We start from the raw sequence: 27,098 nt of genomic DNA, 5'->3' as shown, positions 1-27,098 counted from the left end.
GCTCTACTCTGCTCTGCCTGGCTCAGCTCTACTCTACTCCATGGCTTAGCTTTTCTCTGCTCTGCCTGGCTCAGCTCTACTCTGCTCTGCCTGGCTCAGCTCTACTCTGCTCTACCTGGCTCAGCTCTACTCTGCTCTGCCTGGCTCAGCTCTACTCTGCTCTGCCTGGCTCAGCTCTACTCTGCTCTGCCTGTCTCAGTTCTACTCTGCTCTGCCTGCCTCAGCTCTACTCTGCTCTGCCTGGCTCAGCTCTACTCTGCTCTTCTCTGCCTGGCTCAGCTCTACTCTACTCCCTGGCTCAGCTCTATTCTACTCTGCCTGGCTCAGCTCTACTCTGCTCTGCCTGGCTCAGCTCTACTCTGCTCTACCCGGCTCAGCTCTACTCTACTCCCTGGCTCAGCTCTACTCTGCTCTGCATGGCTCAGCTCTACTCTGCTCTGCCTGGCTCAGCTCTTCTCTGCTCTGCCTGATTCAGCTCTACTCTGCTATACCTGGCTCAGCTCTACTCTACTCCCTGGCTCATCTCTACTCTGCTCTGCTTGGCTCAGCTCTACTCTACCCCCTGGCTCAGCTATACTCTGCTCTGCCTGGCTCAGCTCTACTCTACTCCCTGGCTCAGCTCTACTCTGCTCTGCCTGGCTCAGCTCTACTCTACTCCCTGGCTCAGCTCTACTCTGCTCTGCCTGGCTCAGCTCTACTCTACTCCCTTGCTCAGCTCTACTCTGCTCTGCCTGCCTCAGCTCTCCTCTACTCCCTGGCTCAGCTGTACTCTGCTCTGCCTTGCTCAGCTCTACTCTACTCCCTGGCTCAGCTCTACTCTGCTCTGCCTGCCTCAGCTCTACTCTACTCCCTGGCTCAGCTCTACTCTGCTCTGCCTGGCTCAGGTCTACTCTGCTCTGCCTGGCTCAGCTCTACTCTGCTCTACCTGGCTCAGCTCTACTCTGCTCTGCCTGGCTCAGCTCTACTCTACTCCCTGGATCAGCTCTACTCTGCTATGCCTGCCTCAGCTCTACTCTACTCCCTGGCTCAGCTGTACTCTGCTCTGCCTTGCTCAGCTCTACTCTGCTCTGCTTGGCTCAGGTCTACTCTGCTCTGCCTGGCTCAGCTCTACTCTGCTCTGCCTGGCTCAGCTCTACTCTGCTCTACCTGGCTCAGCTCTACTCTACTCCCTGGCTCAGCTCTACTCTGCTCTGCCTGGCTCAGCTCTACTCTACTTCCTGGCTCAGCTCTACTCTGCTATGCCTGGCTCAGCTCTACTCTACTCCCTGGCTCAGCTGTACTCTGCTCTGCCTGGCTCAGCTCTACTCTGCTCTGCCTGACTCAGCTCTACTCTGCTCTGCTTGGCTCAGCTCTACTCTGCTCTGCCTGTCTCAGCTCTACTCTGCTCTGCCTGCCTCAGCTCTACTCTACTCCCTGGCTCAGCTGTACTCTGCTCTGCCTTGCTCAGCTCTACTCTCCTCTGCTTGGCTCAGGTCTACTCTGCTCTGCCTGGCTCAGCTCTACTCTGCTCTGCCTGGCTCAGCTCTACTCTGCTCTGCTTGGCTCAACTCTACTCTGCTCTGCCTGGCTCAGCTCTACCTTTGCTCTGCTGGCTCAGCTCTAGTCTGCTCTGCCTGGCTCAACTCTACTCTGCTCTGCCTGGCTCAGCTCTACTCTGCTCTGCCTGGCTCAGCTCTACTCTACTCCCTGGCTCAGCTCTACTCTGCTCTGCCTGGCTCAGCTCTACTCTACTCCATGGCTTAGCTCTTCTCTGCTCTGCCTGGCTCAGCTCTACTCTACTCCCTGGCTCAGCTCTAGTCTGCTCTGCCTGGCTCAACTCTACTCTGCTCTGCCTGGCTCAGCTCTTCTCTGCTCTGCCTGGCTCAGCTCTACTCTGCTCTACCTGGCTCAGCTCTACTCTGCTCTGCCTGGCTCAGCTCTACTCTGCTCTGCCTGTCTCAGTTCTACTCTGCTCTGCCTGCCTCAGCTCTACTCTGCTCTGCCTGGCTCAGCTCTTCTCTGCTCTTCTCTGCCTGGCTCAGCTCTACTCTACTCCCTGGCTCAGCTCTATTCTGCTCTGCCTGGCTCAGCTCTACTCTGCTCTGCCTGGCTCAGCTCTACTCTGCTCTACCCGGCTCAGCTCTACTCTACTCCCTGGCTCTGCTCTACTCTGCTCTGCCTGGCTCAGCTCTACTCTGCTCTGCCTGGCTCAGCTCTTCTCTGCTCTGCCTGATTCAGCTCTACTCTGCTATACCTGGCTCAGCTCTACTCTACTCCCTGGCTCAGCTCTACTCTGCTCTGCTTGGCTCAGCTCTACTCTACCCCCTGGCTCAGCTCTACTCTGCTCTGCCTGGCTCAGCTCTACTCTACTCCCTGGCTCAGCTCTACTCTGCTCTGCCTGGCTCAGCTCTACTCTACTCCCTGGCTCAGCTCTACTCTGCTCTGCCTGGCTCAGCTCTACTCTACTCCCTTGCTCAGCTCTACTCTGCTCTGCCTGGCTCAGCTCTACTCTGCTCTGCCTGGCTCTGCTGTACTCTGTTCTGCCTGGCTCAGCTGTACTCTGCTCTGCCTGGCTCAGCTCTACTCTGCTCTGCCTGGCTCAGCTCTACTCTGCTCTGCCTGGCTCAGCTCTGCTCTGCTATGCCTGGCTCAGCTCTGCTCATCTGGCGGAATTACTTCCATATGGTCGGGAAAGTTTCTTGGGTTACTGCAGGGTAACCTGCGTGAGTTTAGAGAGAGAAAGAGAGAGAGAGAGAGAGAGAGAGAGAGAGAGAGAGAGAGAGAGAGAGAGAGAGAGAGAGAGAGAGAGAGAGGAGAGAGAGAGAGAGAGAGAGAGAGAGAGAGAGAGAGAGAGAGAGAGAGAGAGAGAGAGAGAGAGAGAGAGAGAGAGAGAGAGAGAGAGAGAGAAAAAAAACAGATAGGGCACGCACCCGCCCGCGCACTTTCAGTCACTTGACTCGCACTCTCGAGAAGAACAGGCAGACAGCACAGCACCTCCTCAGCCAGAGCCAGAGCTCAGTAATTCGCTCTAAACGAGTGGGGCAATAAAAAATAACCCGGGCAATAAAAATAACCCGGAAGACTTCTTGTCTATAACACACCATTCTAGTCTATTATTGTTGTACACTTCTACTTGACCTCTACAACCTGTGTTGGGCCACAGTCGCCTCAGCCTGCTGGAGCTGCTACCTCAGCCAGCCTGTCACCCCTCCTCTTCCTCCCACCGCTGGGAGCCCGCCCACACCGACTCCCTCCACCTGGGTCCCAGAGCGCCGCCGACCGACCGACCGACCCCAGCTGCAGGCGAAGGAAGCGTCACTATTCCTATTCCTCGTTCTAACGGCGACCGACACACAACCGGCAGGCGCGCCAGACGAATGACAAGGCAAGTCCGAATATGTGGTTATTCATCTCCTCTCTAACCTAGACTAGCCTATATCTATAAGATACATTAATTTAAGTTCAATAGTCCTTTTGGAAGACAAAAAGGCTTTCAACGACAGAAAGCAGAACAGAAGAGGTAGCGTATTTGATAGCGTCGCATCATCTCCTTGTTTTGTCTCCAGCTGCGCTCCACTCGAACGCCCGAACATCAGTTCCGTTCCATCCAGAATGTTGTCCACTGAATGAAGAATCCTTGACACCCTGCGGTGCTGCTCATGTGTTTTGGGTTTCTGACGGACCGTTCTGACTTCTTGAGCCGTATTCTTATAAACCGGACCGCTAAACATTCGTCATTCTGACATTGAGTGGAGCGGACCGGAGTCAGAGACTGACTGGAAATACATTTTGCCCTCACAATCATCGTAACGCATGGTGGGAATTTTGCCTCTTTTCAGTGTAAGTGCCACTTATTTATTCATTCATTCACTATCTTCTTTGCTTGTCTTTTATGTTGCTGTGTATATTTGGTTGTGGAGAGAAGTCAACACAGGCTAGATCATCTGGTTAGACTTGCAGTAGCCGTATTGAGTTATAGCCGTGGTGAATTGTATCGGATACAACAAGGGTGTTTGCTAAAGTGGGCAATGGCTCTTTATGAAAATGCTTAGTCAAAAATATTGTCTTTATATGAATATTATATGATTTGAAATAATCTATGTTCCAGACTATGGTATTGCAGTTTATATTCATGCACAACCGGATATGCTATTATTTGAACTACATGCGCGTAAATTAGGGGAATCTGTTGTGAAACAGATCTATAATAATATAACAATGATTTAATCAGCAGGCTTATTATGTTCTAGTTGTAATTTTTCATGTTCATTGGACATAGAGACAAAATCATATTTTAGGAATATTATCCACAACCTTGGTGAAAGAATTGACTGTGTATGCAACGTGCTTCTTTCCGCGCGTAATGGTTTCATACAAAGATGATTTGGGCAGGCAGGTAACCGGTGATAAGTCTGTATTGGACATCCATCCATGTCTAAGGACATCGGGAGATGACGTGGAAGTCGGCCACTAGGGGCAAAAGTCACGTTCAAGTACATTTCGGTTTTGCATGGATGGCATGAGCATCTGCCTCTGGCTCCGATGGTTTTATGTTCGAATCCAGCAGGATAGAAAGTTGTTTTTGATATTTTGGTTTTAAGCCTATCCCAAAACTTTACCCTAACCTTAAAAATTCCGAGTTAATGCCTAAACTTAACCGTAAACACTTCGAAATTTTACATTTGAGAAAATTCTGACATGAGACTGTGAGAACTTGTAGGATTTGGATCCTTGACACCAGGCAGCATTTTGTTGTCTAATGTTAGTGTCTATACTGCCATCAAAATTATTTGAATGGAAATGTGTATCCACTGTTCAATGGTCCTATTCGTCCAGCCCTACACAAATAGCCTAGTAGATATATCAGTGTAGCCTATAATATATAATATATATATAGACAGATAGATACATAGCCCTTCATATTTGCATTATGGGGAAAGCCTTGATTCTTAAACATTTGCTTTAATTAACTTCCTTCAAATACAACTGAAATTCATTCAAATAGAAATCAAAGTATGTAGTATGTGCTATTGAATGACAATATACATGTCAGTTTGAAACAATGCTTTAATAGGTCCATGCTTGGCCAGCCTGTCTGCTCTCTGCTCACACACACACACACACACACACACACACACACACACACACACACACACACACACACACACACACACCCAATCTGTCACATCCAATGTCACCCCTTCAACCTGAGGTAGGCCTATCAGCTGACAAACCCCTGGAGTCTGGAACCCAGAACCCGGCTCGTTCAAGGGTCTTAGCAACGCACTGCGGTGTGTGTGTGTGTGTGTGTGTGTGTGTGTGTGCGCTCTTTATAGTTTTGGTCGCTCTTCTTTTATAGGTTGACATCTGTGGGACTTTGCATATCATTAGAACACCATCTGCCCCACCCCCCACCAAGGACCAATCATCTCCTCAATCCATCCTGATGTTTTTACTATCCACTGGTGGTGACTTTGTCAGCGCCCACAAATCCTCACGTGAAAAAAAAAAATTCCAAGTTGAAGTTGAAATGGGATTTATTTTAGGAGGCATTGGCAGTAGTGGTAGTGGTGGAGGTGGGGTAGACCACAGTTTGGGCAACAGCTTAAAAATTAAAGGGTTGATTTATATTTTTTTCCCCTGGCTATGGGAACTTGGTCTCTGTGGCAGTCAGCATGTCTTCTGGGCTGAGAAAGGAAAGGAGCAGACACTGGGCAAGCTGCTGGGATGATGGGGTCTAGGGTGATGGGGTCTAGGCTGCTGGAGTGATGGGGTCTAGGCTGCTGGGGTGATGGGGTCTAGGGTGATGGGGTCTAGGCTGCTGGGGTGATGGGGTCTAGGCTGCTGGGGTGATGGGGTCTAGGGTGATGGGGTGATGGGGTCTAGGCTGCTGGGGTGATGGGGTCTAGGCTGCTGGGGTGATGGGGTCTAGGCTGCTGGGGTGATGGGGTCTAGGCTGCTGGGGTGATGGGGTCTAGGTTGCTGGGGTGATGGGGTCTAGGTTGCTGGGGTGATGGGGTCTAGGCTGCTGGGGTGATGGGGTCTAGGTTGCTGGGGTGATGGGGTCTAGGCTGCTGGGGTGATGGGGTCTAGGCTGCTGGGGTGATGGGGTCTAGGGTGATGGGGTGATGGGGTCTAGGGTGATGGGGTCTAGGCTGCTGGGATGATGGGGTCTAGGCTGCTGGGGTGATGGGGTCTAGGGTGATGGGGTCTAGGCTAATGGGGTGATGGGGTCTAGGGTGATGGGGTCTAGGCTGCTGGGGTGATGGGGTCTAGATGCTGGGGTGATGGGGTCTAGGGTGATGGGGTCTAGGTTGCTGGGGTGATGGGGTCTAGGCTGCTGGGGTGATGGGGTCTAGGGTGATGGGTTCAAGGCTGCTGGGGTGATGGGGTCTAGGCTGCTGGGGTGATGGGGTCTAGGCTGCTGGGGTGATGGGGTCTAGGGTGATGGGGTCTAGGCTGCTGGGGTGATGGGGTCTAGGGTGATGGGGTCTAGGGTGATGGGGTCTAGGGTGATGGGGTGATGGGGTCTAGGCTGGTGGGGTGATGGGTCTAGGGTGATGGGGTCTAGGCTGCTGGGGTGATGGGGTCTAGGCTGCTGGGGTGATGGGGTGATGGGGTCTAGGCTGCTGGGGTGATGGGGTCTAGGGTGATGGGGTCTAGGCTGCTGGGGTGATGGGGTCTAGGGTGATGGGGTCTAGGGTGATGGGGTGATGGGGTCTAGGCTGCTGGGGTGATGGGGTCTAGGGTGATGGGGTCTAGGCTGCTGGGGTGATGGGGTCTAGGGTGATGGGGTCTAGGCTGCTGGTGTGATGGGGTCTAGGGTGATGGGGTCTAGGGTGATGGGGTGATGGGGTCTAGGCTGCTGGGGTGATGGGGTCTAGGCTGCTGGGGTGATGGGGTCTAGGGTGATGGGGTCTAGGGTGATGGGTTCTAGGGTGATGGGGTGATGGGGTCTAGGCTGCTGGGGTGATGGGGTCTAGGGTGATGGGGTCTAGGGTGATGGGGTGATGGGGTCTAGGCTGCTGGGGTGATGGGGAGAATATAGATGGCAGTTCACACCGCTTGGGTTAGCGAGAAAAAAACTCCATAATAAGGTATAATCCATTTTTACTCATAGCGTAAATTATTATATTCTATTCAGTACACATTTGATAGGGATATTTTCCTTGAGTTATTTAGCAGTGTTGGGGAAGCTGCTCTGAAAATATACTACTTTGTAATAAATTATAATATCTACATCTGGAATGTCATAGACTATACATTGAAAGAACAGATCACTGGAGTCAGATGTTAACAGAATGTATCATTTAGCAGATCACTGGAGTCAGATGTTAACAGAATGTATCATTTAGCAGATCACTGGAGTCAGATGTTAACAGAATGTATCATTTAGCAGATCACTGGAGTCAGATGTTAACAGAATGTATCATTTAGCAGATCACTGGAGTCAGATGTTAACAGAATGTATCATTTAGCAGATCACTGGAGTCAGATGTTAACAGAATGTATCATTTAGCAGATCACTGGAGTCAGATGTTAACAGAATGTATCATTTAGCAGATCACTGGAATCAGATGTTAACAGAATGTATCATTTAGCAGATCACTGGAGTCAGATTTTAACAGAATGTATCATTTAGCAGATCACTGGAGTCAGATGTTAACAGAATGTATCATTTAGTAGATCACTGGAGTCAGATGTTAACAAAATGTATCATTTAGCAGATCACTGGAGTCAGATGTTAACAGAATGTATCATTTATATAAAAATATTTAGGCAGGTCTGATGCCGAAAAACAAAGGAAATTATTGCCTACTTCCCTCATATTTAATTTAATTTCTGCAAAAAAAGGAAGTGTAGTTCTAGTAGATACTGGACACAGACATCAGTTCAACATCTAGTTTTAACTTACATTTGGCTCAGTTGTCAACTAACTTTAATTCAACGTGAAATCAACCAAACATTTCACCATGTCATTGGATTTTGGTTAAAAGTTGGGTGAAAAAAATAAGAAATGTGTTTATTCAACATTATAACATGACCTTTTTTAGTTGAAAGAACAATGTTGATTAAAACCAGTTTTGCCCATTAGGTAGTTACACTGCTACATGACAAAAAAAAAGTTATTAACTACTGAAAACAGAACCAAGATTGGAATTTAGTTGAACTACCACCAAGCTACTGCAAACTGTAGTTAGTTCCCTACTCCCTAAAACGTTTAGCTACTGTAGCTATGCATATAGGGGAAATCAATAAATGTTCATCATTTGATTGTTCTGACTGTGGTTTGTCGGACAGTAGGCTTTTCAATTACTACTCAGCATGTGTATGAAGAGAAAAACAGAGAGAGAGAGAGAGAGAGAGAGAGAGAGAGAGAGAGAGAGAGAGAGAGAGAGAGAGAGAGTAGTGAGAGAGAGAGTGAGAGAGAGAGAGAGAGAGAGAGACAGAGAGAGAGACAGTGAGAGAGAGAGAGAGAGAGAGAGAGAGAGAGAGAGAGAGAGAGAGAGAGAGAGAGAGAGAGAGAGAGAGAGAGAGAGAGAGAGAAAAATAAAAAAAATAATGCATGCAGAGCAGAATTAGGCTGATACCCGCTAATTATCAAAATCCAGAAAAGAGCCGTTAAATTCTACAACGACCTAAAAGGAAGTGATTCCCAAACCTTTCAAAACAAAGCCATCACATACAGAGAGATGAACCTGGAAAAGAGTCCCCTAAGCACGCTGGTACTTGGGCTCTGTTCACAAACACCAACAGACCCCATAGAGCCCCAGGACAGCAACACAATTAGACCCAACCAAATCATGAGAAAACAAAAAGATAATTACTTGGCACATTGGAAAGAATTAACAAAAAAACTGAGCAAACTACAATGCTATTTGGGCCTAAACAGAGAGTACACAGTGGCATAATACCTGACCACTGTGACTGACCCAAACTTAAGGAAAGCTTTGACTATGTACAGACTCAGTGAGCATAGCCTTGCTATTGAGAAAGGCCTCCATAGGCAGACCTGGCTCTCAAGAGAAGACAGGCTATGTGCACACTGCCCACAAAATGAGCACACAAAAAATGATGCATACCTCGGTTTAAGGTGGCAGGTAGCTTAGTGGTTAAGAGCATTGTTCCAGTAACTGAAAGGTTGCTGGTTTTAATCCCTGAGCAAACTAGGTGAAAAATCTGTCGATGTGCCCTTGAGCAAGGCACTTAACCCTAATTGCTCCTGTAAGTCGCTCTGGATAAGAGTGTCTGCTAAATTACTATTTTTTTAATTAATTTTTTTAAACATCAGCGCAACAGGTAGCTTCCACAAAGCTGTGAACGATCTGAGAGGCAAGAAGGGCCTTCTCCAAAGTGTTGCCACAAAGTTGGAAGCACAGAATCATCTAGAATGTAATTGTATGCTGTAGCGTTAAGATTTCCCTTCACGGGAACTAATGGGCCTAGCCCAAACCATGAAAAACAGCCCAAGACCATTATTCCACCAAACTTTACAGTTGGCACTATGCATTCAGGCATACTCATTTGGGATGGAGTATGGAAGAGCCATGCGGTGGAAAAATTACAGTGCAGACTGTTCTGTTGTTGGACCAAAGCCAAGTGTGTTATCAGGATCCTGCCCACTTTAATTAATGATGTCATACTAACTACGTTCCAAATGGCACCCTATTCTCTGTATGGGCCACTACTTTTGACCAGAGTCGTATGGAGCCCTGGTGAAAAGTAGTGCACTAAATAGGGAAATGGGTGCTTATGTTGACACCTTATGTAAACCAGCCAGGTTCACTGGCACCTTTCGTATCAGTCCTCATTCTTATTTTATATCTTCAGTGTCAACATTTTCTGTGGAAATATGCAGTATTAAAATGACAAATATTGCTCTACCTTCAACATTTATTTATGTTTATATATACAGTACAAGTCAAAGGTTTGGACACACCTACTCATTCCAGGGTTTTCTTTATTTTTTTACTGTTTTATACAGTAAAACATCAAAACTATGAAATAACACATATGTAATCATGTATTAACCAAAAAAGTGTTAAACAAATCAAAATACATTTTAGATTTTAGATTCTTCAAAGTAGCCACCCTTTGCCTTGATGACAGCTTTGCACACTCTCAACCAGCTTCACCTGGAATGCTTTCCAACAGTCTTGAAGGAGTTCCCACATATGCTGAGCACTTGTTGGCTGCTTTTCCTTCACTCATCCCAAACAGGTGATTGTGGAGGCCAGGTCATCTGATGCAGCACTCCATCACTCTCCTTCTTGGTCAAATAGCCCTTACACAGCCGGGAGGTGTGTTGGGTCATTGTCCTGTTGAACAAAAAATGATAGTCCCACTAAGCCCAAACCAGATGGGATGGCGTATCGCTGCAGAATGCTGTGGTAGCCATGCTGGTTAAGTGTGCCTTGAATTCTAAATAAATCACAGACAGTGTCACCAGCAAAGTACCCCCACACCATAACACCTCCTCCTCCATGCTTTTGCGGTGGGAACTGCACATGCAGAGATCATCCGTTCACCTACTCTGCGTCTCACAAAGACACAGCGGTCGGAACCAAAAATCTCAAATTTGGACTCATCAGACCAAAGGACAGATTTCCACCGGTATAATTTCCATTGCTCATGTTTCTTGGCCCAAGCAGGTCTCTTCTTCTTATTGGTGTCCTTTAGTAGTTGTTTCTTTGCAGCAATTCGACCATGAAGTCTCCTCTGAACAGTTGATGTTGAGATGTGTCTGTTACTTGAACTCTGTGAAGCATTTATTTTGGCTCTAATTTCTGAGGCTGGCAACTCTAATGAACTTATCCTCTGCAGCAGAGGTAACTCTGGGTCTTCCTTCCCTGTGGCAGTCCTCACGAGAGCCATTTTCTACAATGTACAAAATAGTAAAAATAAAGAAAAACCCTGGAATTAGTAGGTGTGTCCAAACTTTTTGACTTGTACTGTATATAGATCCCAATCAAATAGGGCTCAGCTCCTGAATCAAATTTTTTATTTATTTTGATTATTTACTTTAATTTAATTTTTTATAAATCAGTTACCCGATCAAGGCAGGACCCCCCCAGTTACCCACACATGGGCCCCCTACCTCCTCTCAGAGCGGCAGCAGGCATCAGCAGGAGGTTGGTTGCACCTTCATTGGGGAGAATGGGCTCGTGGGCTTCTGCGAGCTCACAGAACAGGGCTCCAGGCAGCTGAGCAGAAATGGAGGAAAACTAGACTCCCTGCGGACCTGGCATATTTTTACTCCCTCCTCTCTACATTTTCTTCCTCTGTTTTTGCTGCTAAAGCCACTTTCTACCACTCTAAATTCCAAGCATCTGCCTCTAACCCTAGGAAGCTCTTTGCCACCTTCTCCTCCCTGCTGAATACTCTTCCCCCAACTCCCTCTCTGTGGATGACTTCGTCAACCATTTTGAAAAGAAGGTTGACGACATTTAGTTCTGGCACTGCTGGGCTGGGCTGAGCTGGGCTGGTTCTGGCACCGCCGGGCTGAGCTGGTCTGGGTCTAGCGCCGCTGGGCTCGGACATGTTGGTAGGGGCTGGAGATGTCTGTGTCGGGCTCAGCTGAGATGAGATTGACCTCCTCTCTATCTCTTTAGATAGCGGCGGAGGTGGAGGGGCTCTGTTGCTGGGCTGGTATGATTGTGGAATTCTGCCCAATGTGGCATCCTTCAGGTCCTTGGCAAAGATTGTGACTCCTTCATGGTCCAGGTGTACATGGTCGTACAAGTGCTCACATGTCAGAGTGTGGTGGTGAGAGGTCAGAGGTGAGAGCAGTTGTAGTGCACTGTCAGTAGTGGTACACCAGAATTTAGTTGTCTGGTGTCTGGGGATTAGTCTCCTATCTTCCAGATACTGGCTGGGAGGTTGGCAGGTCAGGGTAGGCTGTGGCAGGCTAGGAGGTTGGCAGGTCAGGGTAGACTGTGGCAGGCTGGGAGGTTGGCAGGTCAGGGTAGACTGTGGCAGGCTGGGAGGTTGGCAGGTCCGGGTAGACTGTGGCAGGCTGGGAGGTTGGCAGGTCAGGGTAGGCTGTGGCAGGCTGGGAGGTTGGCAGGTCCGGGTAGACTGTGGCAGGCTGGGAGGTTGGCAGGTCAGGGTAGGCTGTGGCAGGCTGGGAGGTTGGCAGGTCAGGGTAGGCTGTGGCAGGCTGGGAGGTTGCCAGGGCAGGGTGGACTCTAAGTGGCTGAGGGGCTTATGAGGCTGATGGGGTGAAGTCTGCACTGGGCTCAGGGGTATCTGATCTTCCACCAGGCTGATGGGGCTGCTCTGTTGGTGTCATAGTCATAAGCTGCTGATGGAGGGAATCATGTCCCTCTCTCTCTCTGCTGCACCTCCACCTTCACTACACACAGCTCCTCTTGGAGGGCATCATTGGACTGTGGCATTTGTTCAGAGTTCTTTCTTAACTTCTGTCTTAACTGTTCTATTGAAGCACGGTTCCTGGAAATGCCTCAACTCTTCCATCAGCGTCTGGACAGTGTCACATTCTTGTTGTTTGCTCTCCCTGAATTCTGTCATCTCTACTTCAAGTAGGGAGAGGCAGTTCTGGATTTGTTTCACCCATAATGTTTTTGGGGTGCACACAGCTGCTCCAGGTGAGGGAGGGAGTGATGTACTGTGGGCCTCCTGTGATGTACTGTGGGCCTCCTGTGATGTACTGTGGGCCTCCTGTGATGTACTGTGGGCCTCCTGGTTTGAAGCCCAGGTTTTGGGAGTTGCAGGCGTTGTTAGTGGAGACATGTCAGTTTTTTGTTTATCATCCACTAGAGGTTTTATTATGTTGAACTCTTCTTCAAACAGCTCTAGACTGGCCTCAGGTCCTTGGATCATTACTGTTTTGTTATTGTATATATTAATATTACATTTTGGGGTTGTGTCCACATACAACTGTCTCATGGTCTTGTTTCCAGACATTTTAAGATGTTTGTTTGCCTTGCGCAGGGCTGCATGCCAAGCGTTTGGACTTTCAGTGAAAAAGAGAACATTCACCTTTAGTTCTTTGTCTTTTTGTTGCATAAAGGCTGCTCTTAGAGTTTCTGGGTGTTCTTTTAAAACCTTTGCTTTATATTTTTCCTCCCTGCTTCACCGGCAATGCCTTCTGCTTATTTGATGGCAAGGTGTCTGAGCTTGGGTCTTGTAAATGTATCCATCTTAGTTGATTACAGCTGGATGCAGTACGTGTTACAGCTGGTTTGCACTTGGCTAGTTGTAGCTAGGCGTTAAAAAAAAAAATGTAAACAAAGCCTACCTTTCTTATTGTCTGTCTGAATTGTTTTCTCTTGCTTGTGTAAGTTTAGGTAGTTGTTTTCCTGTCCTTTGTCCTGTCCTTTGTCATTTATGATTGTCCTTTTTGTTATTTGTTAGCTAGGTTTTTTAGCTAACAGCAGGTTGCTAGTAGCTAGAAACTCTCTTAGCAACTCCCAACCAACGTGTAAACAACTGTTAGCTTGTTAGCTGTCTAGTTGAGTTATCAGGATAAAAGTTGTTTTCTGATTTATTCTCTTCTTCTGATTTTATATTCTTAGTCCTTCTTCCTTTATCGTTCACTCACTTGTTTTTCTCAAATGTACTCTTCCTCTAAATCATTAGAAATATGATATATAATACTAGATATTAGGAGCTCATCATTTTACCGGCTGTTCTTGGAACTTGGAACCTCTCTCCCCCTCTCTCTCTCTCTCTCTCTCTCTCTCTCTCTCTCTCTCTCTCTCTCTCTCTCTCTCTCTCTCTCTCTCTCTCTCTCTCTCTCTCTCTCTCTCTCTCTCTCTCTCTCTCTCTCTCCCCTAGCTCCCTCTCTGTTTATTTTCCTGTCTCCATCTAGCTCTAGCTGATATTATAATACACATTGCCTTCCCCTCAGAGACACACACAATGTGCCATCCTGACAAGCCCTTTTTTACTCATGATAAGCTGCTGGGGGGTGTTTAATGTATACAAAGGCACTGCTGCAATGTGTCACCCTGCACTCTGCCAGAAGGTAATCTTACTGAATAGGTGCTTTTAACTGATGCATGGCCCAGATAGCAACGCTACGGAGTTAAGATGTAACCTGTTCTCTCACAGACTGCTCTATTTTCCTGTCACATAATGTACATTTAGAGACGTAAAAGGGTGAAAGATTCAGGGTGGTGGAGGTGTTAGGGCTAGAGGGAGAAGGGATGGAGGAATGGAAGAATGGGGGGAGGAGGACATTCTGGGGGGTCTGGTCTGGTCTGTCTGTCTGTCTGTCTGTCTGTCTGTCTGTCTGTCTGGTCTGTCTGTCTGTCTGTCTGTCTGTCTGTCTGTCTGTCTGTCTGTCTGTCTGTCTGGTCTGTCTGTCTGTCTGTCTGGTACAAGTGTGTGTCAGACTTGCGGCGACGGTGGAAGGAGATCACCTCCTGTTATCTGTAACGGGCTTTTGTTTGTGGACTCAGGGCAGCTCCCACACTAGAAAGAGAAGAAGGTGACCAGGGCTAATATTCCTGCCCATATGGCTCTGGTCAAACATAGTGCACTCTTATAGGGAATAGGGTGCCATTCTCTGGTCTAAAATAGTGCACTCTTATAGGGAATAGGGTGCCATTCTCTGGTCAAACATAGTGCACTCTTATAGGGAATAGGGTGCCATTCTCTGGTCAAACATAGTGCACTCTTATAGGGAATAGGGTGCCATTCTCTGGTCAAACATAGTGCACTCTTATAGGGAATAGGGTGCCATTTGGGACGTACATAGACTCACTAGGCTAGACAACACACAGCCTTATGTACTATGGACATCTATGGTTCTGTATCTGTGTGGAAAGTGTGATTGATGGGGGAATATAATGTGTGTATATAATGTGTGTAATGACCTGTGCTTTATTATGCATATTTGGGAAAATATCCAATTCCCACCTGATATTAATGAAACTTTACATATTTTATACTATTTAAAAAATACTCCTGAAATCATATCATATAATACAATTATTGCTTCTAGTAACTGGATATTAGTAGATCGTGTGCATCATCCTATACCCTGAAGCAATGTCATGTACTGTGTGCAGTCAAATCGAGACCCACTGACAAAAGCCACCCTTTCTACAGTACACTGCCCACTGCCATGCCATAAAGACTCTCTATTAAACACTGAGAGGGCTTAAACATGACCGAAGGGTCAGTGTTGGACAGTGAATACTACGCACCAGCTAAGAGAGAGAGAGAGAAAGACTATAGAGAGGGGGGGTTGACTCAATTTGGCATGAGGGTCTGCTATATAAATTGATGGAAAGTGGTGTTGGGGGGAAAACATACAACATTATCAAAATCCATGTACACAAACAACAAGTGTGCGTTTAAAATTGGCAAAAAACACAGATATCTTTCCTCATGGCCGTGGGGTGAGACAGGGATGAAGCTTGAGCCCCACCCTCTTCAAAATGTATAGCAACAAATTGGTGAGGGCTCTAGAAAAGTCTGAAGCACGCGGCCTCAACCTACTAGACTCTGAAGTCAAAGTCTGGAGAAGAGTCCCCTCAGCCAGCTGGTACTGGGACTCTGTTCACAAACACAAACAGACCCCACAGAGCCCCAGGACAGCAACACAATTAGACCCAACCAAATCATGAGAAAACAAAAGATAATTACTTGACACATTGGAAAGCATCAACAAAAAATCAGAACAAACTGGAATGCTATTTGGCCCTAAACAGAGAGTACACCATAGCAGAATACCTGACCACTGTGATGAAACCAAAATTAAGAAAAGCTTTGACTATGTAGACAGTCTGTTGAGAGAGCTCACCATAGGCAGACCTGGCTCTCGAGAGAAGACAGGCACACTGCCCACAAAATGAGGTGGAAACTGAGCTGCACTTCCTAACCTCCTGCCAAATGTATGATCATATTAGAGATACATATTTCCCTCAGATTGCACAGACCCACAAAGAATTTGAAAACAAATCCAATCTTGATAAACTCCCATGTGACCCCTCCAGTGACTTATATTGGTAAAGAAGTCTAGCGACAAATTCAGTTACTTTTCAGGCTGCCTTTGGGGAGTTTTGACACTGAGTGCTTCTATGGTTTTAATAGTATTTAGCGAGTTTTCCCACTCAATTTAGCCACAAACTAGAGTGGATAAGCTGTTTGTCAGCAGAAGTCACGGGCCTTCCGAGTGGCGCAGCGGTCTAAGGCATTGCATCGCAGTGCTAGAGGCGTCACTACAGATCCGGGTTCGATCCCGGGCTGTGTTGCTGCCAGCTGCGACCGGGAGACCCATGAGACGGCGAACAATTGGCCCAGCATCGTCCAGGTTAGGGGAGGGTTTGGCCGGCTTGATGTCCTTGTCCCATCGCGCTCTAGCGACTCCTTGTGGCGGCCGGGCGCATGAACGCTGACTTCAGGTTGACAGCTGTATGGTGTTTCCTCCGACACATTGGCGCAGCTGGCTTCCGGGTTAAGCGAGCAGTTTGGCTTGGCGGGTCGTGTTTCGGAGGACGCATGGCTCTCGACCGCAAGCCTCTCCCGAGTCCGTACGGGAGTTGCAGCGATGGGACAAGACTGTAACTACCAATTGAAATTGGGGAGAAAAAAGGGGTAAAAATAGCAGAAGTCACAGCAACGGTGCACACCAGGGGAGAGGGGGCGAAAACGCTACGTCGGTGGCAAAATAAAATCTAGCAACAAATCAAGAAACCAATAGCGATTCTCACTGAAAAATAGTTTGCAACACTGCCTTCTCCCAGCCTCTGCTCCCTCCTGCTTCATCCACTCCTCCTCTGCCGGTCTCCTTGTCAACCCTTCATTCCGCTTCTCCACCATCGGTTGCTCGGCACCCAGGCTCCAGAATCCACTCCTCCCCCCACACATACAACATGCAGACACACAGTCATCTCATTCAAAAACCTCCTCAAAACACACCTGTGCCTTCCCAGTTCCCTATGTATCCCTATGTGTCCCCCCTGTCAGTGGCTTGTACTTGTTCTCTCGAAGGCTGTCCTCCACCTTCGTCCCTCTCCCTACCCACACAAACCGGTGCGCTGGCACATGCTACCATACCGTCATCAGAGTACGCAGCTGAACATTGTATGCTGGAAAACACTGTTATTTTGGAAAGCTTCAAACCGTAACCAGTGCCTGCAACCTGGTTCAGGTTATCAGTCAACCTACCAGGGTAGTTACAAACAGTACAGGAATTAAATCATCAACATGTATTGATCATATCTTTACTAATGCTGCAGAGATTTGTTTGAAAGCAGTATCCAAATCCATCGGATGTAGTGATCACAATATAGTAGCCATATCTAGGAAAACCAAAGTTCCAAAGGCTGGGCCTAATATTGTGTATAAGAGGTCATACAAGAAGTTCTGTAGTGATTAATGTGTTGTTGATGTGAAAAATATTTGTTGGTCCGTGGTGTGTAATGAGGAGCAGACAGACGCTGCACTTGACACATTTATAAAATTGCTAATTCCAATTACTAATAAGAATGCACCCATTAATAAAATTACAGTAAAAACTGTTAAATCCCCATGGATTGATGAGGAATTGAAAAATGGTATGGTTGAGAGGGATGAGGCAAAAGGAAAGGCAAATAAGTCTGGCTGCACAACCGATTGGCAAACGTATTGCAAATGTGACTAAACTGAATAAAAAGAAGAAGAAACTACACTATGAAACAAGGATAAATGACATAAAGAATGATAGTAAAAAGCTTTGGAGCACCTTAAATGAAATGTTGGCAAAAAATGTCTGCTGGAAAAACATATGTGTTATGGCTTTACACCCCCTGCTATAGTGTGGATAAAGAGTTACTTGTCTAACAGAACACAGAGGGTGTTCTTTAATGGAAGCCTCTCCAACATAATCCAGGTAGAATCAGGAATTCCCCAGGGCAGCTGTTTAGGCCCCTTACATTTTTCCATCTTTACTAACGACATGCCACTGGCTTCGAGTAAAGCCAATGTGTCTATGTATGCGGATGACTCAACACTATACACGTCAGCTACTACAGCGACTGAAATGACTGCAACGCTTAACAAAGAGTTGCTGTTAGTTTCGGAATCGGTGGCAAGGAATGAGTTAGTCCTAAATATTTCCAAAACTAAAAGCATTGTATTTGGGTCAAATCATTCACTAAACCCTAAACCTCAACTACATCTCGTAATGAATAATGTAAAAATTGAGCAAGTTGAGGTGACTAAACTGCTTGGAGTAACCCTGGATTGTAAACTGTCATGGTCAAAGCATATTAATACAACAGTAGCTAAGATGGGGAGAAGTATGTCCATAATTAAGCGCTGTTCTACCTTCTTAACAACACTATCAACAAGGCAGGTCCTACAGGCCCTAGTTTTGTCGCACCTAGACCACTGTTCAGTAGTGTGGTCAGGTGCCACAAGGAAGGACTTGGGAAAATTACAGTTGGCTCAGAACAGGGCAGCACGGCTGGCCCTTAAAAGTACACGGAGAGCTAACATTAATGACATTCATGTTAGTCTCTCCTGGCTTAGAGTGGAAGAGAGATGGACTTCATCACTGCTTGTTTTTTTAAGAGGTGTAGACAAGCTGAATGTACCGAGCTGTCTGTTTGGAATGCTGGCACACAGCTCGGACACCCATGCATACCCCACGAGACATGCCACCAGAGGTCTCTTCACAGTCCCCAAGTCCAGAACAGACTACGGGAAACGCACAGTACTACATAGAGCCATGACTACATAGAACTCTATTCCACATCATATAACTCAGTCAAGCAGTAAAATAAGATTTAAAAAACAGATAAAACTACACTTTATGGAACAGCGAAGAGACACAGGCACACACACAGCATTCACAAACATTTTACATTTAAGTCATTTAGCAGACGCTCTTATCCAGAGCGACTTACAGTTAGTGAATACATATATATTTTATTTTTTCATACTGGTCCCCCATGGGAATTGAACCCACAACCCTGGCGTTGAAAACACCATGCTCTATCAACTGAGCTACATCCCTGCCGGCCATTCCCTCCCCTACCCTGGACAACGCTAGGCCAATTGTGCGCCGCCCATGAGTCTCCCGGTCGCGGCCGGCTACGACAGAGCCTGGATTCGAACCAGGATCTCTAGTGGCACAGTTAGCACTGGGATGCAGCGCCTTAGACCACTGCGCCACTCAGGAGACTACTCACACATGCTAACACACACACTCTACACACACACATTTTAATATTGTTATTTTGCTGTATTATTGATGTTGTATTGTAAATATGTTATGGTGGAGTAGTGTCTAATAAGGTGTTGTGTTATGGATTGGTTTATTGTATGTAAATTGTGGTTGGACCCCAGGAAGAGTAGCTGCTGCCTTGGCAGCCGCTAATGGGGATCCGTAATAAACACAAATACAAATACAAACCAAACCCTTTCCCCAAACCTCTTCCCAACCCTACCCCCCAACCTTTACCCCAATCCTACCCCCAACCCAAACCCTTACCGCAAACCTCTTCCCAACCCTACCCCCTAAACCCACAACAACACCCTTACCCCAAACCTCAAACCCTACCCCCAACCTTTACCCCAAACCTCTTCCCAACCCTACCCCCAACCCTTACCCCAAACCTCTTCCCAACCATGCCCCCTAAACCCACACCCTTATCCTAAACCTCTTCCCAACCCTACCCCCAACCCACACCCTTATCCTAAACCTCTTCCCAACCCTACCCCCCAACCCACACCCTTATCCTAAACCTCTTCCCAACCCTACCCCCAACCCACACCCTTATCCTAAACCGGGTCCGTATCCTCTTCCCAACCCCTCCCTCCTCTTTTTTATCAGTCCTGTTTCCTCTGGTCCTTGGATTTTAAATTGCGCTTTTAATTGATGCATTTAATTGTATGATTTAATGAAATGCACTTTATTTTATGGCCTACTGATAATGGAGAAGAGAGGAGAAGAAGGAGAGGACAGGTAACCATGCCAGATGTAGTCTGCGTACTGGACTGTGAGGGTGCGTCATCAATAGCACCCTATTCCCTATAGTACAGTACTTTTGACCAGAGCCCTATTGCCCCCCCCCACTCATCAAAACCATGAACGGTTGACATAGTCACCACCACCACTCACAATCCATCTAGTGTGTTGAGAGTGGAGGTTTAGAGTGGAGCTGGCAGTGGGACTGATTTAAAGTGGTGTCAGACCCAGTCTCTCTCTGACTCAGTCTGGTGGTGAAGTGGTGTCAGTCCCAGTCTCTCTCTAACTCAGTCTGCTGGTAAAGTGGTGTCAGTCCCTGTCTCTCTCTAACTCAGTCTGGTGGTAAAGTGGTGTCAGTCCCAGTCTCTCTCTAACTCAGTCTGGTGGTAAAGTGGTGTCAGTCCCAGTCTCTCTCTGACTCAGTCTGGTGGTGAAGTGGTGTCAGTCCCAGTCTCTCTCTGACTCAGTCTGGTGGTGAAGTGGTGTCAGTCCCAGTCTCTCTCTGACTCAGTCTGGTGGTAAAGTGGTGTCAGTCCCAGTCTCTCTCTGACTCAGTCTGGTGGTAAAGTGGTGTCAGTCCCAGTCTCTCTCTGACTCAGTCTGGTGGTAAAATGGTGTCAGTCCCAGTCTCTCTCTAACTCAGTCTGGTGGTAAAGTGGTGTCAGATCCCAGTCTCTCTCTGACTCAGTCTGGTGGTGAAGTGGTGTCAGTCCCAGTCTCTCTCTGATTCAGTCTGGTGGTAAAATGGTGTCAGTCCCAGTCTCTCTCTAACTCAGTCTGGTGGTAAAGTGGTGTCAGATCCCAGTCTCTCTCTGACTCAGTCTGGTGGTGAAGTGGTGTCAGATCCCAGTCTCTCTCTGACTCAGTCTGGTGGTGAAGTGGTGTCAGTCCCAGTCTCTCTCTGACTCAGTCTGGTGGTGAAGTGGTGTCAGATCCCAGTCTCTCTCTGACTCAGTCCGGTGGTAAAGTGGTGTCAGTCCCAGTCTCTCTCTGACTCAGTCTGGTGGTAAAGTGGTGTCAGTCCCAGTCTCTCTCTGACTCAGTCTGGTGGTAAAATGGTGTCAGATCCCAGTCTCTCTCTGACTCAGTCCGGTGGTAAAGTGGTGTCAGTCCCAGTCTCTCTCTGACTCAGTCTGGTGGTAAAGTGGTGTCAGTCCCAGTCTCTCTCTAACTCAGTCTGGTGGTAAAATGGTGTCAGATCCCAGTCTCTCTCTGACTCAGTCCGGTGGTAAAGTGGTGTCAGTCCCAGTCTCTCTCTGATTCAGTCTGGTGGTGAAGTGGTGTCAGTCCCAGTCTCTCTCTGACTCAGTCTGGTGGTAAAATGGTGTCAGATCCCAGTCTCTCTCTGACTCAGTCCGGTGGTAAAGTGGTGTCAGTCCCAGTCTCTCTCTGACTCAGTCTGGTGGTAAAGTGGTGTCAGTCCCAGTCTCTCTCTAACTCAGTCTGGTGGTAAAGTGGTGTCTGTCCCAGTCTCTCTCTGACTCAGTCTGGTGGTAAAATGGTGTCAGATCCCAGTCTCTCTCTGACTCAGTCCGGTGGTAAAGTGGTGTCAGTCCCAGTCTCTCTCTGACTCAGTCTGGTGGTAAAGTGGTGTCAGTCCCAGTCTCTCTCTGACTCAGTCTGGTGGTAAAGTGGTGTCAGACCCAGTCTCTCTCTGACTCAGTCCGGTGGTAAAGTGGTGTCAGTCCCTGTCTCTCTCTGACTCAGCCTGGTGGTAAAGTGGTTTCAGTCCCAGTCTCTCTCTGACTCAGCAGTCGAGCACAGAGAACAAGGGTCCAACGAAGTAATAAAATAGGCTAGCAGTTATAAATCTATCTCTTCCTTCTATGGTCAGAATGTTTGGAGCTGTTTGAATAGGTTTTCAGTGTGCCGCAGTAAGGTCTTCTCCATCTGTCTCTATGGCTCTTTATTAACATCTGGATATGTGCAGCTGCCACCGCAAGGTTTCCTTTATAGGACAAGGGTTCCTTTATAGGACAAGGGTTCCCTATCTATAGAGGGGTTCCCAGATCTGCTCGTACTATTAGGTTAGCCTTGACTGACTACGGCTTCGCTGATCTCTGCCGAGCCCCGACCCTGACTGACTACGGCTACGCTGTTCTCTGCCAAGCCCCGACGTTCACATATGCTAGCCATTACTCCATACCGTTCACAAAATTGTATAATGTTTGAGGGGAAAAAGGAGTGTTTTTTTTTTCCATTCCACTTTTTCAATAACTGTAAAAGAAAAAGAAAAAAAGTGTTTTATGTCTCCCTAGTGACTGGACAAATGACTGCCTCTTTCTCTGAACGTCTCCTAGTGTTCAGGGGTGCTTTAGCAAGACAACCCCCCCAAAAAAAACTCCCCCCAAAACAGACACTATCTCTATCTCCTCCCTCCTGTCCTACTCCTCCTCCTGTACCTCCTCCTCCCTCCACCTCCTCCTCCTCCCTCCTCCTCCGCCTCCTCCTCCCTCCTGTCCTACTCCTCATCTCCTTCCCCTCCTCCCTCTTCCTCCTCATCCTCCTCCTCCACCCCCCTCTTCCTCCTCCTCCTCCCACCTCCTCCTCCACCCCCCTCTTCCTCCTCCTCCTCCCACCTCCTCCTCCACCTCCCTCCTCCTCCTACCTCCTCCTACCTCCTCCTCCTCCTCCTCCCTCCTCTCCCTCCTCCCTCCTCCCTCCCCCCTTGTCTTCAGATGTGTTATTGTGTTAGTCTCCTTCCGTTTGGTTTTGACACAGTGTAAGAAGTTGGAAGCTTGAGGAATATGCAGAGAACTTTGGCAGCGCATTAAAGATGTGATCTTAATGGCCTATTTCCTCCCTGGCAGTATTCAGTTGTCCAAATAATAATTGACAGAGGGATCAAACACTACGGTGCAGCTGCAATTTGATGTTTGGAAATCTAACAGTCTTCCCCCTCCCTCCCACCACCGTCAACACACCAGCAACGCATTTCCCGCCCACCCGAGGAGCTGTCTTTTTCAGCCATCTATTTCTTGTGTTTGAGGGATGCAAAATCCACTTGTCACTTAAATCTCACTGGATTGATTGCTTTCATTTTACTGCTGCGACTGTTTCAGACTCTGGTTGATGGGTGAACATTTTTTGTGGAATTGAAAGACAGTTGAAGTGTTTACAAATTAGATGCACTGAAATGAAAGCAACTTCTGAAAATGAACACTGGGATTATAGTGATATTATGTCTGATCTGGCAAACAATGTCAAGTATGTTTAGACAGGTGTAATCTAGAATCAAGCGTATGTTTAGACAGGTGTAATCTAGAATCAAGTGTATGTTTAGATACAGTGAGGGACAAAAAGTATTTGATCCCCTGCTGATTTTGTATGTTTGCCCACTGACAAAGACATGATCAGTCTATAATTTTAATGGTAGGTTTATGTGAACAGTGAGTGACAGAATAACAACAAAAAAATCCTGAAAAACGCATGTCAAAAATGTTATAAATTGATTTGCATTTTAATGAGGGAAATAAGTATTTGACCCCTCTGCAAAACATGACTTAGTGCTTGGTGGCAAAACCCTTGTTGGCAATCACAGAGGTCAGACGTTTCTAGTAGTTGGCCACCAGGATTGCACACATCTCAGGAGGGATTTTGTCCCACTCCTCTTTGCAGATCTTCTCCAAGTCATTAAGGTTTCGAGGCTGACGTTTGGCAACTCGAACCATCAGCTCCCTCCACAGATTTTCTATGGGATTAAGGTCTGGAGACTGGCTAGGCCTCTCCAGGACCTTAATGTGCTTCTTCTTGAGCCACTCCTTTGTTGCCTTGGCCGTGTGTTTTGGGTCATTGTCATGCTGGAATACCCACGACCCATTTTCAATGCCCTGGCTGAGGGAAGGAGGTTCTCACCCAAGATTTGACGGTACATGGCCCCGTCCATCGTCCCTTTGATGCGGTGAAGTTGTCCTGTCCCCTTAGCAGAAAACACCCCCAAAGCATAGTGTTTCCACCTCCATGTTTGACTGTGAGGATGGTGTTCTTGGGGTCATAGGCAGCATTCCTCCTCCTCCAAACACGGCGAGTTGAGTTGATGCCAAAGAGCTCCATTTTGGTCTCATCTGACCACAACACTTTCACCCAGTTCTCCTCTGAATCATTCAGATGTTCATTGGCAAACTTCAGACGGGCATGTACATGTGCTTTCTTGAGCAGGGGGACCTTGCGGGCGCTGCAGGATTTCAGTCCTTCACGGCGTAGTGTGTTACCAATTGTTTTCTTGGTGACTATGGTCCCAGCTGCCTTGAGATCATTGAGAAGATCCTCCCGTGTAGTTCTGGGCTGATTCCTTACCATTCTCATGATCATTGCAACTCCACGAGGTGAGATCTTGCATGGAGCCCCAGGCCGAGGGAGATTGACAGTTCTTTTGTGTTTCTTCCATTTGCGAATAATCACACCAACTGTTGTCACCTTCTCACCAAGCTGCTTGGCAATGGTCTTGTAGCGCATTCCAGCCTTGTGTAGTTCTACAATCTTTTCCCTGACATCCTTGGAGAGCTCTTTGGTCTTGGTCATGGTGGAGAATTTGGAATCTGATTGATTGCTTCTGTGGACAGGTGTCTTTTATACAGGTAACAAACTGAGATTAGGAGCACTCCCTTTAAGAGTGTGCTCCTAATCTCAGCTCGTTACCTGTATAAAAGACACCTGGGAGTCAGAAATCTTTCTGATTGAGAGGGGTTCAAATACTTATTTCCCTCATTAAAATGCAAATCAATTTATAACATTTTGTACATGCGTTTTTCTGGATTTTTTCGTTGTTATTCTGTCTCTCACTGTTCAAATAAACCTACCATTAAAATTATAGACTGATAATTTCTTTGTCAGTGGGCAAACGTACAAAATCAGCAGGGGATCAAATAATTTTTTCCCTCACTGTAGGTGTAATTTAGAACCAAGCCTGGTGGTTTTTAATCTGAGGGTATCCTGCTATTGACACACTTGTTGAATTATGCAACAGAACGTGACAACAACAGTAATTAATGAGGCAGTCTAGACAGCGCAGGTGAGTGAAGGTAGGTTAGACAGAGCAAATTAGGCACATGTCATTTGCTTTATTTTAACACAAAATATATAACAAAAACACCTAATACAATAAGAACATGTATAAATGAGTGTAAGAAGAAAAGGTGCCATTTTATAATAAATGTAATCCCTGAACATTCATTGTTTATCAGTAAAATGGTTTATGTCATTCATTCAATATCTGATGGATTATAACATTCTAACAGTTTGTAGTATCTTCATCCATTATCCAACTGGTGCGTTTATTAGAATATTTTAAAACATGTTTTTAGAATATTTTAAAACACACACACACACACACACACACACACACAAAACACACACAAAACACACACACACACACACACACACCCTGTCACGATCGTCAGGAACAGATGAGGACCAAGGCGCAGCGTTGCAGGCAAACATACTCTTTATTAAGCGTCAAACGACCAAAACAACAAAAACGATAACGTGACAGTTAACGGTCTAACACAAACCGACTGGAAACAAGAACCCACAAACACAAAAGGAAAAACAGACAGTTTAAATATGGCTCCCAATCAGAGACAACCATTCACAGCTGACACTCGTTGCCTCTGATTGGGAGTCACACAGGCCAACATAGAAATAAAATACATAGATCTACACACCCTGGCTCAACATAACAGTGTCCCCAGAGCCAGGGCGTGACAGTACCCCCCCCCTAAAGGCGCGGACTCCAACCGCGCCAACTAAATACCACAGGGGAGGGACCGGGTGGGCACTCCGCCTTGTCGGCGGATCCGGCTCCGGGCATGATCCCCACTCCCTCTCTAACCCCCCAAAGTACCCCTGGTCCGGTCTGGCCCTGCTGACCGGAGCTGGACTGCACACTGGTGGAGCGGATTGCTCTAGCTCCGGCGTGAAGCAGCTGACCTGTGCTGAACCAGGCACCAGTGGAACAGGCACGGGCTGTGCCGGACTGACGACGCACATCACTGGCTTGGTGTGGGGAGCAGGAACGGCCAGCCGGGCTGACGAAACGCACCCCTGACTTGGTGCGGGGAGCAGGAGCGGGCCGAACCGGGCTGACGAAACGCACCCCTGACTTGGTGCGGGGAGCAGGAGCGGGCCGAACCGGGCTGACGAAACGCACCACTGACTTGGTGCGGGGTGCAGGAACGGGCCGAGCCGGGCTGACGAAGCGCACCACTGACTTGGTGCGGGGAGCAGGAACGGGCCGAGCCGGGCTGACGAAGCGCACCACTGACTTGGTGCGGGGTGCAGGAACGGGCCGAGCCGGGCTGGCGGAGCGCACCACTGATTTGGTGCGGGAGCAGGAACGGGCCGAACCGGGCTGACGCAAACGCACCACTGACTTGGTGCGGGGAGCAGGAACGGGCCGAGCCGGGCTGACGAAGCGCACCACTGACTTGGTGCGGGGAGCAGGAACGGGCCGAGCCGGGCTGACGAAGCGCACCACTGACTTGGTGCGGGGAGCAGGAACGGGCCGAACCGGGCTGACGAAACGCACCACTGACTTGGTGCGGGGAGCAGGAACAGGCCGAGCCGGGCTGACGAAGCGCACCACTGACTTGGTGCGGGGAGCAGGAACGGGCCGAGCCGGGCTGACGAAGCGCACCACTGACTTGGTGCGGGGAGCAGGAACGGGCCGAGCCGGGCTGACGAAGCGCACCGTAGGCTTGGTGCGAGGGGCAGGAACAGGCCGGGCTGGGCTGGCGACGCGCACCGTACACTTGGTGCGGGGAGCAGGAACAGACCGGACCGTACTGGGGACACACACCACTGGCCCTACACCGGGATCTGGAACGGGCCGGACCAGACTGGTAACACACCCCAGTACCTCTCGCCGTGCCTCTACACCTTCCATCCCCTCTTCGACCAGTGGCCCCCGTAACCTGGCGGCCTCCTCTGCCAACCCGTTGGACCGCTCTATCGCGGCCTCCTGCTGCCCCGACGTCGTGAGCCCCCCCCTAAAAATTTTCTGGGGTTCTTTCCTACCCGTGGACCAGGTCTCCATACTCTTCGCCAGCCTTTTGCCCTTCTCCTTCCACGTCAAGCCCCTCTCTTGCTCACCCGGCTTGACCCAGTCGAGACTCTTCATCCATTGCTCCATAGACCAGCCTCTCTGCTCTTCACTTGGCTGGGCCCAGTCGAGACTCTTCATCCATTGCTCCAT

General features: G+C 48.0%; 1 protein-coding gene across 1 annotated transcript in view; it reads left to right on the top strand.

The window, feature by feature from the left end:
• Window positions 1–3,282: 3,282 nt before the first annotated feature.
• The window catches only part of LOC121572224 (protein CBFA2T1-like), a 237,987-nt gene continuing 214,171 nt past the window's right edge, over window positions 3,283–27,098 (top strand). The window contains exon 1 of the mRNA XM_045222137.1: window positions 3,283–3,819. The gene's annotated coding sequence lies outside the window, so the exon portion shown is untranslated. The remainder of the gene's footprint in view (window positions 3,820–27,098) is intronic.

This window comes from Coregonus clupeaformis, chromosome 8 (assembly GCF_020615455.1).
Source record: "Coregonus clupeaformis isolate EN_2021a chromosome 8, ASM2061545v1, whole genome shotgun sequence".
Taxonomy (NCBI): domain Eukaryota; kingdom Metazoa; phylum Chordata; class Actinopteri; order Salmoniformes; family Salmonidae; genus Coregonus; species Coregonus clupeaformis.
Note: the sequence above shows the minus strand (reverse complement) of the source record. Positions and strands in the feature narration are given on the sequence as shown.